We start from the raw sequence: 15,111 nt of genomic DNA on the forward strand, positions 1-15,111 counted from the left end.
TGAGTGGGTCATTTACTGAACCTCTCCACGCTTGCGTTTCTGCCTCCGTGTCAAAGCGCTCATGATACCTACAGGCAGGTGCATCACCCGTAATCCGTACACCAGGTCTGGGACGTGGGAGTAGCCCACAGACTGTGAGTTCTCTTTCTCTTCCAGGTGAAAATTATGGCGACATTAATTCTATCGACGTGTCTTTAGCTGAGTCTCTTCTCAGTATTTCGCCGTAGCCTCCAGTCACCTGTGATATAGATTTTCAGCAATAGCTCCCAGCAATGTGCGCAGATGCCGCAGACACGATGAGGGTACCAAAATAGTTGGGGGGAGATTCCCTTAGGGCTTGGCTCAGCGAATGGAGCCACTTTCTGTTTCTATGGATTTTGCCACACACAAAAACTTGTCTTAGAAGAGTCTTTAAGAAGGAAGGAGCAGGCTACCCTTTTGAGTTGCACATCTGCCTTAGCTTGATGATTTGGAGGTGAAGGATGGCGCTGTGTTTTGGCTAACAACCCAGGAATGTTACATTCTGCTCGGCCTTTGAGGTTCCCGAAGGAGATACTTGTAGTGGGGACATTGACAAAGCAAGACAAAATAACGATGTATTAGTAGCGGAGGCTTTCGTCTTGAGTCCCCGTGCAGAGCTCTGTTATACTGGGCTAGAAGAGGTGACAGACTGCTTTCCCCGGACTGAAGGTGGCTTGAAGGACCTGGAAGCAAAGTACTCCATTAGGCAGGGTCTGAGTCCCTGAGGCCCAAACCGATGTCAGACCTTAACACTGCAGTGGTGAAGAGGAAGACTGATCCAAGGCCCACATTCAGTAACATAAAGAGGGAGGGGTTTTTCTTATGTCACCTGTGGCGCTGGGTTAAGCCACCTGCTTCAGGTTCTGGGCAGAGCCAGAAGCAGAGCCAAGCTGCCCTGGGGGAGGGAGATGGTGGAAAGATGGAGAGATGGGTAGGTGGAGGGGAGAAAGGAGACAGCATCCACATACTGACCTAATCAATTTTCACCTGTAAAGGTACCCTCGTGTATTACACTTTTTTCCTCATTTATATTTATCCAGTGTCTTGACAGATATATATGAAATGTTCAATATGTTTGTTGGATTGATTTCTTATTGTAGACATGACTTCAGATTCTTGCAAACTCTTTCCTACACACCTCGAAAGAGTTTTTTTAAAGTGGGAGTAAATAACAAAAAAGAAAACCTTGATTACTCTAAAATTGGTTTTAATAAGGGGGAGTCATTAACCTCAACAACATTTTTTTGTCCTGATAAAATATCATTGCATGAGATCCAATAACAATCTATTAAGAGTGGTTTTGCATGTCACTAAGATAAAGCTTTTTGCAATTTAATACAGAAAATATTTTATAATACATGTATAAACAAGAACGTCTGATGATTACACATCTTTTTATTTTATTAATGGAATCACTTTGCAATTCATAGTTGTCTTAATATTTCAATGCAGTCGGGAGTTCCTGAATTGACCCTTGTTTCTCTTCTCTGAAAGGTTCTTCAGAGGTCTGATAGTATGACTTCTGTTTCTGAAAATCTGAAGTCCAAAAAAACACAAATCCTCCCTTAGAAAACCCTGGGTGTCACTGAATTGGTTGTCTAAAAAAAAACGAACCCTAATGTGCTCAGCTGCAATTGTCCCATTCCCTGTCCACGCTATCCTTTTCTGGCTACTTCTCAGCTGGAATAGTTGCAAAGGAAACATTCAGGCTGAGGAGCAGGGAGGTGGAGCCGGTCAAACTCTTGGAGCTATCCGTAGCTGAGCCTTTGTCACGGCCCAGGTGGGGCTCCTCTCCTTTTGGCTGCTCCCACCATCTCTTTATGACCCTCATTGAGAACTTGGGGCCTTTCAAATAAAGTCAAAAGAATTCCTGCTCTACTAAATGAAAAGTTTAAGAATAACAACAGTAATAAGCAAGAAAGTATTTAAGCCACACCGTATACACGCATTGCAAAAGAACCCTCCATCCCCTCAACTGAGAAGAGGGAACAGACATGTCGCTTTCGACTGGGTTGCATGAAGGGAATGGTCACCAGAGTTTTAGCCAACTCTCTGCTGTCACTTTTGATTGAAACCAGCAGAGATGTGTTTTGGCAATTCTATTCATAATTTGTCTTTCCTTACAGGGCCCCCCTGGTAATTGTGTTTCCCATCAGGGAGGTGGATGGAAGTTAATGTATTGACAGTCTGCTGTGATTGACGATGAATGTCTTGTTAACATTTCCCCCACTCTTCGACCCACAGGGCGATGCTAAGAAGACGTCTGGCTTAAAGAATTAAAAGGACAACTTCTTCAGACAGGAAGAACTTCTTTAAAGGTAGGAGTTTGTCTTCTGAAAAGGTTTAAATTAGTCAAGAAGGGAATCATACCATAAAATGATATGATTATGTAATATTATTGCCATAATTAATACTTTTCAATCCAAAAAGTATGATGAAAGATGGGGAGTAGGAATATAGATGCAAAAACATTAATCATACTGCTTGTCGAAGGAGATGGATTGAATACATGCGAAAGAAAACCAGCCCTTCATGTCCTTCCATAGTAATGAGATTTTTGCCTTACTAAATCATGAATCATAAAGTTCAGAAAATAGACAGCAAAGTGAAGGCATTGCTAGTAAACAATATGGTTCTGAAGGAATTAAAGATTTAAAATAAGGAATCATTTACAAGAAAAGAGTTTTTGTTTTGATTCAATCAGGTATCAGAAAATCTCCCAAGAATATGCTTATCCGTACATCATTTTTGTTGTCTCACAATGAAGTCCAAATAATACAGAAGTCTGTTTGGAAAGTTTAAATGTTACTTTGATACGTGCTTTCTGCTTTGTAAATCAATTGCCCCCACCCCCACTGCCCACCCCTTTCCCATTTATGTCACTTCGAATTATCGGCTCTAGAATGAACTGTGCCAGGCCTGTGATGCCTTCTGAAAAGCCAGCTCTTATGGTATTGAACTTGATGAAGACTATCTTCCTTGGAGATCTGGAACATAGTTCAGAGACCTCTATCTCATAAGGAATTTATGAGAGCATGATTGTTCGGACATTTAGTCCTCTACCCTCCTAGGTTCTATTTAACAAATAAAGAAACTCTCTCGGACTTTAATTATGAAAAGAAGATTGTCTACAAGATTTGGAGGTAGGAAAATCTTGCAAGCATGTTGTCTCTTGTCCTTGAGAAATGCTAAAATTAATCCATTCAGATGTCGTTTTCTGCTTAAGAGGAAATGATTCATGCCTCAGTTGAATTTGTTTCTTTTGTGCTGTATTAAAACTGATTTCATATAACTAATTCTTACGGTGCTTCAAAATACCCCCCAGAAATCCCCAAATCAGTAGCCTGGAAACTAAGAATGTAGCTTTGCAAATCAAGGAACACACATTTTGTTCTTCTTTGAAGAGTTCTTGAAAAGTGAACATTAGTAAAGACTAGTAAATGGCTGAGTTAAGTAGTCGCGACCCATACCAAAAAGCCTTTATTTTGTATAAATGGCTCTTTTACTAGAAAGCTCCCTTAGTTAAGGTAAAATGATTTACTCTATAACATTTTGATATACCTATGCATGCTCCAACAAGGGTCCTTAATTCATAAAATAACGCCTGCAAGGTAAACCTATGGAGGAGTAGGACCCATCCAATCTCAAAGGGACACGGAAGTCTGGATATCCCAAATCACAGTTGTTGGGAATTGGAAATTAATAGTAATGGTGTTAGGTAAAAGTGGCCTACGATGATAAATCACTCAAATCAACAGTATATTATGGCAAGTCCTTCTGGAGATAATATATGGTGTGACTCCTAGGAGAGATGGAAAGACAGCATGAGCCGGAACTTACTTGTAAGTGGTAGTTTCTAGTAAAAGGGGAAAATGCATGACGACCAGGCAAGGGGAGGGACCTCAGGAAGGAGTGTGTGGTGTCCTTGGAAGGTGGCAGGGGTAGAGCTCCATAAAGGCTCTCACACTTTCGAAGGCACTCTCCTGCGGTTGCTAGGGACGTTTTCCTGGCTAGTTGCACTGTTTTGTCTTTCATTCATTGTGTGAGAGTTATTTGACAAAATCTCTATCTTCTAGAGGCACAAGTGAAAAGGTTCAATTCTACCTTTCTCAGTGCATTCTTTTCATGGCTCTTTTTGGCTAGTCTTTTGTTAAATGACTAAAGCGAGCTTTTAGTTGTCAGGCTCTCTTAGAGCCACTGAAATATCTCATTTTATCCTTGGGAATGATTTAATCTGCTCGAAACTAAATCCTGAGTGTCTTCCCTGTCCCTTGCCTCCCTGAAACAAAGACGCCCTGAAACTTCCCAAAATTCTGAAGCCCTCTTGTATTCAGAATGTCCCCAGGCTATCCAAGAGTTCAGCCTCTGACATTAGAGTAAGAAAGTTTTTTTGTAGCTACTTGGAACTTTCAGTCGTCTTTCCCACGTTCACTAGTGTGCCGTGGTATCCGCCGGATGTGAAGGACCAGAACCGTGGTTTGTGAGTGTGCACTTCCACACCCACTTCCTTCTCTCTGGAAAGTGTTAGCTGTGCTGATTGATATCCAGTCACGGATTCAGACCACGTTCCCCTTTGTCATTAACACCGATGTGTAAATTCTCCAAGGAAAAGAATTCTCCCCATCTCTTCTACCTGGCTTGAAAACCTTGGGCAAAAATGCAGGACAGCTAATGGTGGAATTTCTAGAAGCAACCAGAGTTGGGGGGCGGGGGAGGAGTGGCCCTCAAATCTCTCTGTATACCTGGTTTTCTAGAGCTCTCCTGCATTTGTGTGAGTTTGGTCCTGCTTGGAACCATAATAAGTCGGAAGAAGACTCCTGCCCTGCTATACCTTAAGGCACGTTCCCACTGGGCAAGCTCCATGAAAAGGAGGACCTGACAGGTTATTGGAGTTGTTTAGTGATTGGTTTTGGTTGCTGATTCCAAAGTTGTTCTTCTCCTTGGACTCATAGCACTAACTTTTAAAAAATTATGTATACATGGTAGTAATGTTATTGATATTTTGAGTAAATAATAATAGAACTGATAACAGTAAAAAAATCTTCTCTTATAATTAAGTTGATCTGTAAATGTGAATCAATATTTTATGACAAAATACAAGGGGACTGCAGTTTTTAAGACTGTTTAACAATGAGGAGATCTATCAGAATTTGTCCTACAAGATCATTGTAGAGCTGCGAAGTTTTATCTCGTGTTACCGGACACCAGATAAATCTAGGAGACCCGCCATCCACAAAAGGAATACTCACCTCACAGAAGGAGAGATGAAAAGCACATGAGTAAAAGGCTTCCCAGGGAAGCCTGGGACCGACAGAAACCAAGACAGGGATCTAAATCTAAGCAAAGGGTATTCGCCTCTTTATGGCTTTATCCCAGTTAGAATTGATTAGGTATTTGTTCAGCTAGAAAGCCAGAACCATCTTTTCTTGTACTGAATGCCTTCCTCCCTCTTCCCCCTGGCATAGGATGAGGGCACGCTCCCGATTTCAAGGCAGTGCCCACAGCTGTTGAGCTGATGGCCCATGTGGTCGGTCCCTCCGTCATGGTCGCGACCGGCCGCAGCAGGGAATGAGGGCTCAGCCCCGAAGCTGAGGGAGAGAGAACATTCTGTTCTTCCATCCCAGCGTTCTCCGCAGCTTCCCATTGCCCTGCGGAGCCCTGAGTAACGCCCTTTGACCTGTGGTCAGATGGGGGCATATTAAATCTCACGTGTGGGGGGGCCGAATTACAGTACACGTCCTGATGTTTATCTCTGAGTCCCTCTGGCCTCTGCAACTGAGAGGCCTTCATTGATTAAGTTCTTCTGTCCCTTGCATCCTGGCCTCATAATTCTTACGAGACACCACCATTTTCCTCTGGAAACCCACCCAGTCCCCCTCCCACTCCTCCAGCTGTTCAGCCTGAGAGCTGTCTCCGAAGGCTCAGAAAGGGACCTGAAGAAGGACGTGGGCGTCCTCTCGTGGGAGGTCGTGGGAAGGGCGAGATCAGGCAAGGGTGGCAGAATGGTGAGAAAGGTCACAGCGTGTTTTGGTGTCAGTGACAGTCAGTGCTGGCACTCAGTAGAAGGAGCCCTGCCAGTGTCCTGCATTCCTCAGCCCTCCTCCCGCTGTGGTCTGGTGGGGAGAAAGATCTGCTTCGGACCCCGAAGGAGAAAATCGCCCGAGTCACTCTCGTACAGGATACGTGTAACGACTTCGCGTTTATAGGCCAGAGGTTTGGCGCGGTGACCTTTACAGAGAGCTCTTTGCAAATACTTACTGGATCAGATTTGTTCTCCTCGATGCACTTTTGGCTTAGCCTAAATGTTTAAAACACTTCGTGTGAAATGTTTAGAGCTAGAGAGCCGGCGCAGAGGTAGGCTAGATCGGCAGGCCTTTAACTTGGGGGGCTCACTGAAATGAGGAGAACTGGGCCACTCCGGAGGGGGGCGCTGCCCTGTGACCCTTGTTCCCAGCAAGTGCAACCTCTACCGAGACAACTCTGCCCCTGAGAGGAAACATATGCAGAAGGATAATGGGAAATGGCTTCCCTGACTCATTCAGACTTAGGATCTTCACGTCCAGCGATCTCATGACCAAAATTCACGTTTATCGAACTTTGTAGGCCGTTACCTACCAGGTCAGATTACACCGGAAAGCCCTAACTGTCTAGGTCCACAAGCTCTGCACACACAAAGGTCGTGATGTGTGCCTAGGTTGTGTGGGTGCTGTTGCAGACACCTTCCTTCCAGCATCTGGACATTTCATCCCTGGCTGCTTTTGGAGGGAGTCAGATCCTGACAGGAAGGTTATCTAGGGAACTACCCAGGAGGAAAATGAAGCCCAGTGTGGAGCAGGAGGCCCGGCCCAGGCCCCTGCTGCTGATGCAGTATGTTGCTGTCACATCTGACTGCATACACAAATAGATGCTTGGACTTCTTCTTTTTTTTTTCTTTTTGTTTTGTTTTGTTTTGTTTTATTTTGCCTTTCACGACAGCATCTGTTTTGTGAAGCGAAGGAAAAAAAAAATCTCTTGGAAGGCTGCAAGTTTTCATATCTGCAGAAGGCATTTCTACAGCTTTTGTCAAACTTAGCTGGTCTGTAAAGCGTCTTTGTTTCTGCTTGACTGTGGCAGAAAGCAAGTCCATAAACTAGCAGGAATACAGGAGAGAATGATTTCTATTGAGAGAGTCGAGTAGGATATGGTGCATGGGGCCGGTGGTGAAAAGGGTTTTGTTTCTTGCAGCACGGTGGAAATCCACATTCGTAGTGCGGCTTTCGCGTTCGTTAGCATGCACGGTTAAACAATGGGCGTGCCAGCCGACCGGCGGTGTTGATTAATGCAGTCCTCGAACGTGTTGATTAATGTGTTCCTGCAATGCCTCCTAAGCCCAGACTGCACCTGAGGTGTGCGGGACGGGCCTCCTCGCCGGCTGCTGCGGCGCTCACACGGGCCCCTTGGCGCCTGGGTCTTGCGTGTGTATATTTCACACCAGTGCCGTTCTGGATAAAACCACAGATCTAGCAGACTTTTACAGAAATACCGTCCTCTCACAGAAGTGTCCTTCACTATAATCTAGCCTGAGACGCTGTCAACTCTGAAGTTGATAGAAGGAGCGCTCTTCTAGCTGAACAAATGTTTGGTGCCTCTGTCTATCCCGTGGATGATTCCACCCTGACTTTCATTTTTGTTGTTCTTAAAGTTTTTGTAAAGAGAAAAAGCTACAAATCCTTACAGAGTGCAATTTCCACTTGAATCATCCAGGAAGAGATATGCAAATGGACGGTCCATTAGACACGTGGTGAACTTGGCATCTCGGTTGGAAACCCACTCTTCCCAGAGACAGGGATTCCCATCCGCCCACCGAGGCTAATTCCCTTTCCAGGAGGCTTCATTCAGGGTTGTGACTTTGCCTGCTGTCTTATGGATTCCCGTTCAGCCTCTTTTCATAGACTTGTTTCTGGAAAGGCTCATCTTGATGCGGTTCTGCCTGGCTGATTGTTCGGAAAAGATGAGCTTGTGACATCTTTTATTTGTTTAGTATCTTTCACTTGTTATTTTTTAATAATATTTTTTATTATATTATGTTAGTCACCATACAGTACATCCCTGGTTTTTGATGTAAAGTTCCATGATTCATTAGTTGCGTATAACACCCAGTGCACCATGCAATACGTGCCCTCCTTACTACCCATCACCGGTCTATCCCATTCCCCCACCCCCCTCCCCTGTGACATAAGAACTCTACTGCTACTTTAAAAATTTTCTGACCCTAGAATTCTCAGCAAGATGACCAATGTGATGAGAAAGCCATGTTCTGAAATGATGAGAGAATATCTGAATGTAGAGGAAATGGTTCAGTGGTGTTACCCACTGTGCCTTGAGGCCTCCAGCCATGAGATATTTTAATAGAGGAAACCATCACTGTTATTGAGAAAAACTACTCTTGACTTTGGGAAAAGCAAAGTGAGCGAGTCCATCCTGAGTACGTGGGGACTTTTATGTATTAAAGAATTACTGTATGGAACTATTATACACAGAAGTGGCAAACTCACCAGTATTTATCCCGTTTAATTATTGGCATGAATTAATGGTGAAGGATGGCATTCTGATATTTTCAGGAATAAGACTTCAGGGAAGATCCTTTATTCCATTTACACTTAGCAGTGATGAGACTAAAAGAGGTCTACTTTGGCGGTTCATAGAATACATGACTTCTTTATTTGCTTAATGACATCTAACCCCAAATTACTGTTTTAAAAATACTTAGACGTCTGTCTCACAAGGAATATTTGTCAAAAATAAAGAAGTAAAATGTGGAATCACTTCCTTGGCGTTGGTAGACATAAACTTCTCTTTTGGAACTCGAGGTACATAGAATATGTGTTTAAATCATTAAAATGATGTGGAAGACATATTTGGGAAAACCAATCTACTTGATTTGTCAGAAACCTTTAATTATGTAATATGTTTAAAAGAGAAATGCACCGAAATAACCCAGAGGGACTTCACATTTGTGATTAGACATGCATTTCCTTAGTGGACTTGAATTCTACAAGAATTGAAGGGGAAACAAAGAGACGCAGCGAACATGATTAATCCGTTTTTGTGCAAAGCTTTTGATACTGTAGTGAATAAAAGCTTTGCTGACAGAAGCTGTTAGCCTGTGAAGGAGAAGCCATAGGAACAGGTTATGAAAGAAGAAAATGGAAAGCAGAGAACAATCCACATGGAGAAGGAGAGCCGGGGAAATGGTTTCTGCAAGTTTGTATTTATTTTGTTGTCAGTAAGCACAGAGAGCATGTAGTTAATGTAGCTTCCCAAATGACTTTGCTCCTGGGGGCAAAAAAAATCAACCAAAAAACAAGCACATAAACCCCGCCCCCCCCAAAACCAAGAAACTGAGAAAGAATTTGACAAATGTAACTAGACAAACCTACTGTATTTAAATTATTCAAATGACCTGGAAAATACACCAAAGTTCCAAGTGTCCTGTGAAATATTCTGTTATATAACATTTCCCTGTTTTAGAGAATCCAAAGACAGATATGCTTTAATATATATATATATTTTTAAAGGGTCTTCAAACTGATTTGTTGTGCAAAATAATAAATCATTTGACTGGCATATATTTTTGAAGGCTCTTAAAAGCTTTCTTGCCATAGAGGGGTAGGAAAAAAAGAAATACATCTTAGCCTCTCACACCTCTGTTAATATTTGTTGAATGAAAATGAATACTTGTCATGTACCAAACCCAGAAGTCATCCCCAGGGAAAACTGTCTCCTTAATTTTCTCTCCAGGTCTTCAAATGTACTGCTAATGGTTGTTGGTTACCCAGAACCGCTTTATGTTAAATTGATGGGCATTTTCAATTTCCTGAAAACAAACCTTTGAACACCAGGATTTTTCTTCTATAGAGCAGCCCACAAGTTCAGTTAGAAAGTAGATTTCAAATATCTACATTATAATGGACTTGCTGATTCTGTCCAAATTATTATTATTGTTTTAAAAGATTTTATTTGTTTATTTGACAGAGAGAGAGAGCATAAGCAGAGGGAGGGGCAGGCAGAGGGAGAAGCAGGCTCCCCGCCGAGCAAGGAGCCCAGTGTGGGACTCGATCCGAAAACACTAGGGTCATGACCTGAGCCAAAGGCAGACGCTTAACCAACTGAGCCACCCAGACACCCCTGTCCCAATTACTTTCATTACTGAAATGGAGCTGCCTTGATCCAGTAAGTGCTCGAGTGGACATGGAAGGGCATGGAAAGATCTTTGTTGCAAAGAGTGAGCAACTGAAAGACTTTCTTTCATAAAACATATTCCTCTCAGCTGAGAGCCAAACACAGTTTTTCACGAGTATAATGTGCAGTAACCACCAAAGGACCTATGGGGCCACGGCCGGTACCTGCTTCTAGAACCTCACCACTTTATTGAGAATAAATCAAAGTTTATTCTGGACTTATTTGGGTTTCATTAATACAAATAAAATACTACTTAAGAGACCTACATATATTGCCTATCTGCTGACATCTTTATTAACAAACATTATTGATTGTTTTTTATATACAGGGAATCATGAGGGGTTCTGAGAATGCAGCCTGCATTATGAACTATGGCTCTCGCCCTTCAGGCACTCCTACTCTTTAGTTATATACGTAGAAATCGACTGTTTAGTGCACACGTGTGCCGGAGGCATGCACATCAAAGGAAAGCACAGGGTAGCATTACTGACTGTTAAATGTACAGGCTGAAAGCGCTCGGGGAGGTCAAAGGAACGGTGACCACTAGATAGAGATTGACAAAGGTCTATGGCTGATTTGAACTTGAACTGATCGTTGAAGGAAGAATGGTTCTCAAACTAGTTCAGAAAAATTTTAAATAAAAAAAAGAGCAGAAATTCCAGAGGTGGGGGGGGGCACCTGGGTGGCACAGTCCGTTGAGCATCCCACTCTTGGTTTTGGCTCAGGTTGTGATTCACGGTCAGCTTAGGTTGTGATCTCAGGGTGGTGAGATCGAGCCCCACGTCCCCATCCATGCTCAGCGGGGAGTCTGTTTGAGATGCTCCCTCTGCCCCTCCCTCCACTCTCTCAAATAAATAAATCTGAGAAAGCAAGCAAGCAAGCAAGCAAGCAATTCCAGAGGGGGAAATGGCCAAGTCTTGAGGAGGAGAGGGAGATAATCATGGTATTGGCATGGCAAAAGGAAGAAACAGATAAACAAATTTAGAGCACAAAGTAGACCTAACTAAGAAGTGGTTGGAAGTGACTTTGGAGAGGTGTTTGTTCCTTCTTTCTTTAATGAATGAATAAACAGTTGTTCATTCATTCCTTCATGAATGAGCTGCTGTGTTTCAGACACCATCAAAGGCTGGCGAGCAAGCTATGCGTGGAGTGGATCCAGCACGGTGAGAGCATGGTGTCATCAGCCCCCCAGAAGTACAAATAATAGCAGTGTATATATTTATGTGTGCGTGTGGTGTGAGGTGATACAGAGGCAAATGTGACCGCTCTGCATGGGGGCAGCAGGAAGATGCTGGAAGGGAAACCGAGAGGATGAGGAGGTATCCTGCACGCAGGATGGCCCCGCTGGGAGCAGAGTCACAGTAGATTCCCCTCGAAGCCGTGCAGTCGGTGCACTGTGATGCCCTGGTGTGACCGAAGGAGAAGAGGTCAGAGGTGCTGTGAAGGCACATTGGAGAGTATTGTCTGAGCCAGGAGGCTGGGAGAGGCTGTGGGATTCCACGTACGGATTTTGAGTAAGGGAGTCACACGATCAGCTCTGAGCTTGGAACAGACGCCCTGGTACTTAGTGCACGGGAGTGGAATTGGAAGCTGGAAACCTGCAGCGGCTGAGACCTGCTAAGCTGGGGGACCTGACGCAGGGTCCTTGCAGAGGGGCCGGAGAGAGGACAGTTTTTGGCCTAGTGAATGGACCCGTCTGCCAATTAGGAATGAGAAATGAGGAAAAGCAAGGCCCGACCCCTGGCTTGAGACACTGGGTGGTTGGTGGTGCTACTGAGTGGAATAGAAAAGGCAGAAGGGCTGCTTCTGAGAAGAAGACAGGGTTCTGTCATGAATAGGCTTTCTGAGGTGCATGGGATTATGAATATACCGTATGGAGTTTGAATTATGTTCAGTGATGAACCCGTTACGGTCTTGAGTGAAAAGTGACATTTGCCCAACCATTGTTTCGAGAAAGCTCATTTGACATCAGTATTTGAGGAAAATTTCCTGAAACCTCATTAAAGATGAAGAAAGCAGGTAGGAAAGCTAGGGCCATGGTGGGTGCATAAGGACAGAGACCCCCAAATGAGGAGAGAGGCCTCGAGAATGGCAAGCAGACAAGCCAGGCAGGAGTCAAGCAACTGCAGCTGGAGAACAGCAGAGCCTTGCCTTTCGTTGTCTTCTTTAAACCCAGCTGAGCTTTTGCCCCGTGGTTCCCTGAACACAAGCTCAGTGGAGACATCTCTGCCTTAGGTGGGTTCCATCTCCAGAACAGTTCTCTAACTGTGGTGGCGGCCCTGAAAACTGGTCAACTGGTCATCCCAGGTTGTCCTCAGAATCCGCACACTTATTTGAAGGAGGTGGGGGTGGTTTCCCACGGACCACATGCGAGAAGAATTAATGCCATCAATCATGCCCAAGAGAAGAACTGGCTGTAGAAACCAAAAGGTCAAAAACTCTTATTAACCGAAAGATCTAGAATGTACACAATTCAGACTGAAATGACTTTCTCAGAGAGCAATCCGAACAAAGAAAATTTTGCCAAGGGCAAAACTTGAAGGAAAACAGTACATAGCATTCCCAAGGGTCACTGGAAACATTTTTCTGAAGCAATAACATGGGACAATATGTCATTATTACTAAGCAGACACATATGAGTCCAGTGTAAGGGGGGAAAGAGCTCCATTGTTTCTGTGCTGGTTACGTTTGTGGTGGTGGTTTCCTTTGTCCCGTGGTCACTGTTTGGAAGGGAGATCACTTAGACACATGCCAAATGACTAAGGTGGTATTTCCAAGAAACATTTCCATTTTAATAATTCTTTCATGTTTGTAGATGAAAAACGGCCTAACCCGAGGGCATGTGCTAAGATGAATCACGAGGTTCAGAAATTTTGTCCTAAAGTGATGAATTGGCTGTGGAGGGAATTCATGTGTACTTATGGACAAATTCTGGCATCATTAATGCCTCAAATCATAATTTTAAATGCCCAAATCATAATTTATATTCATAAATTTTTTATTTTGAGCTCCTGGGTAATCAAAACTCATACCAGTGGCCATTCATCTTCCCTTCAATCAATGCCATGGAGAAGAACTGTAGTTTTTAAAAAATAGGAAAATTACCTAAGTTTCCTTTTATTTCTCATGTACATAGGATAAGCAGAGAAAGCCCCCAAATCTGATGTGGCACTCCTTTCAGTTATTCCAGAACCATGGCATGAGAGAGTAAGCAGTTGTGTGGTTCATGCATGGTGGGGTGGGGGCGGGGGGGGGGTCCCCCAGCCTGCTTCCTTCTGCAGCTCTAGCTGTTAATGTTAAGTTTTGTGGCTAATGGCCCCTGGGTGCCTGGTACCAATTCCTCATCAGTTCCTGTTCTAGAAGTCATACTGGTGATCCACGTGGGCCTTGGAACCTATTTTCTGGAAAATTAATACTTTTAAATATTTCTATAAATTTTATGGAAAAACCCTTCTGATTTGTTTTCCACATTTTACTTGCATTGTTTTCAGTCTGGCTGGCCTATAACACACTTTGGCATCTATAATGAAATTACATTTATCTTCAGTCAGTAATTCGCTTCCTGATAAAAGGAACGGAAGTGTTTGTTAGGATATACAATAGCACTAATTTTAAATTGTTCAGATTATATAGAATTCTTTGCAAGTGATGTTAGAGAGTTCATTACAATTTAAATTCATTTTTTAAAATCAAAATTATGCTTTCTCTTCTCGGCATTATAGAGCTGTGCCTTGTATACTCCTTCATTGTAACTAATGTTTTACCTCTATTTATAGAATATAGAGAATCTTTTACAATTTCCTTTTTTATTGTTGTAAAGAATTATTTTTAAGGCGATTTTATGAGTCACTGCAATCTAGTTCCATACAAATATATATTCAATCGAAGTAAAATTCGTTCCCAGAATAAAATGTAAAGTAAAACAGATTTTGTTTTTTAAAGAAGAGATTCTGTGACTGAGTTGACAGTATTATATTTCAGCCCAAAGTATTTGAATGTAAAGACATTTCTTTTTCATGCTTGAGTCTCTTATTGATTCCTAAAGTATTTTAGTGCCACAGAATCAGCACCATAATTTCAATTGCACAATAAATTAAGAAAGAAAATGAAAAACACTCTAAGTTGTAAAGCCAGATCTGATACAAATTTTATTTCCTTCTGGCCTGTGTGCCTCAACCAGGGTAGACCAATGCCATTCTTGTTTGGAACTACTGGTTTGACCTGTTCCTGTTTCAGTGTTGCCCAGAGGGGAGCTCAAGCAACATGGAGCAAGTTATTTTCTCGAAAGGTCTAAGCTTACCCGGGGATGCATTTGTCTGATGCTTCTCCGTTTTGTTGGCCTATAGTTATGACATGATGGCCTTTTTAGAAAATATATGTTTATTATAAAACTAGCATCTGAGATCCTCTAAGTCCAATCCCATAAAGACAAATTAGTTTAATTTCATATATTTTAATGTCTTCCCAATGGTGATGGCCCTTCTTCAATTTTTAATAAGGTAAAATTAACACAGTATTATAATAACAGTTGAGAATAATCAAAATGTGTCCAAAGCAGTATTTTTTTTTAATACATCAAGTTTGGTTTTTTTTTCAAGCCTGTGCCTATACAATAGGTCAAGAGAAGTTTGTGGAAGTATTAAATTTGTATGCAGATGGTCATCCATGAATAGTGGAACTGAGTATTCCCAGTAAGACTTATTCTGAAAACCAGTATATTCTCCTGCAAAAACAGGCACCATTTATGAGGCTTATCAAGTGCCAGACATATTCTTTTTTATTATTTATCTATTTATTTATTTGAGAGAGAGAGAGCAGGGGGGAGAGAGAGGCAGAGAGAGAAGCAGACTCCCCGCTGAGCAGGGAGCC

The 15,111-nt window shown here is 42.7% G+C and overlaps 1 protein-coding gene across 26 annotated transcripts in view; it reads left to right on the forward strand.

Moving 5' to 3' along the window:
• Window positions 1-15,111, forward strand: part of NRCAM (neuronal cell adhesion molecule) — a 272,829-nt gene that overhangs the window by 130,408 nt on the left and 127,310 nt on the right. For all 26 annotated transcript variants that reach the window (XR_004627115.1, XM_034666192.1, XM_034666216.1 and 23 more), the window contains exon 3: window positions 2,266-2,339. The gene's annotated coding sequence lies outside the window, so the exon portion shown is untranslated. The remainder of the gene's footprint in view (window positions 1-2,265; window positions 2,340-15,111) is intronic.

Source organism: Ailuropoda melanoleuca, chromosome 1 (genome assembly GCF_002007445.2).
Source record: "Ailuropoda melanoleuca isolate Jingjing chromosome 1, ASM200744v2, whole genome shotgun sequence".
In the NCBI taxonomy this organism is placed as follows: Eukaryota; Metazoa; Chordata; class Mammalia; order Carnivora; family Ursidae; genus Ailuropoda; species Ailuropoda melanoleuca.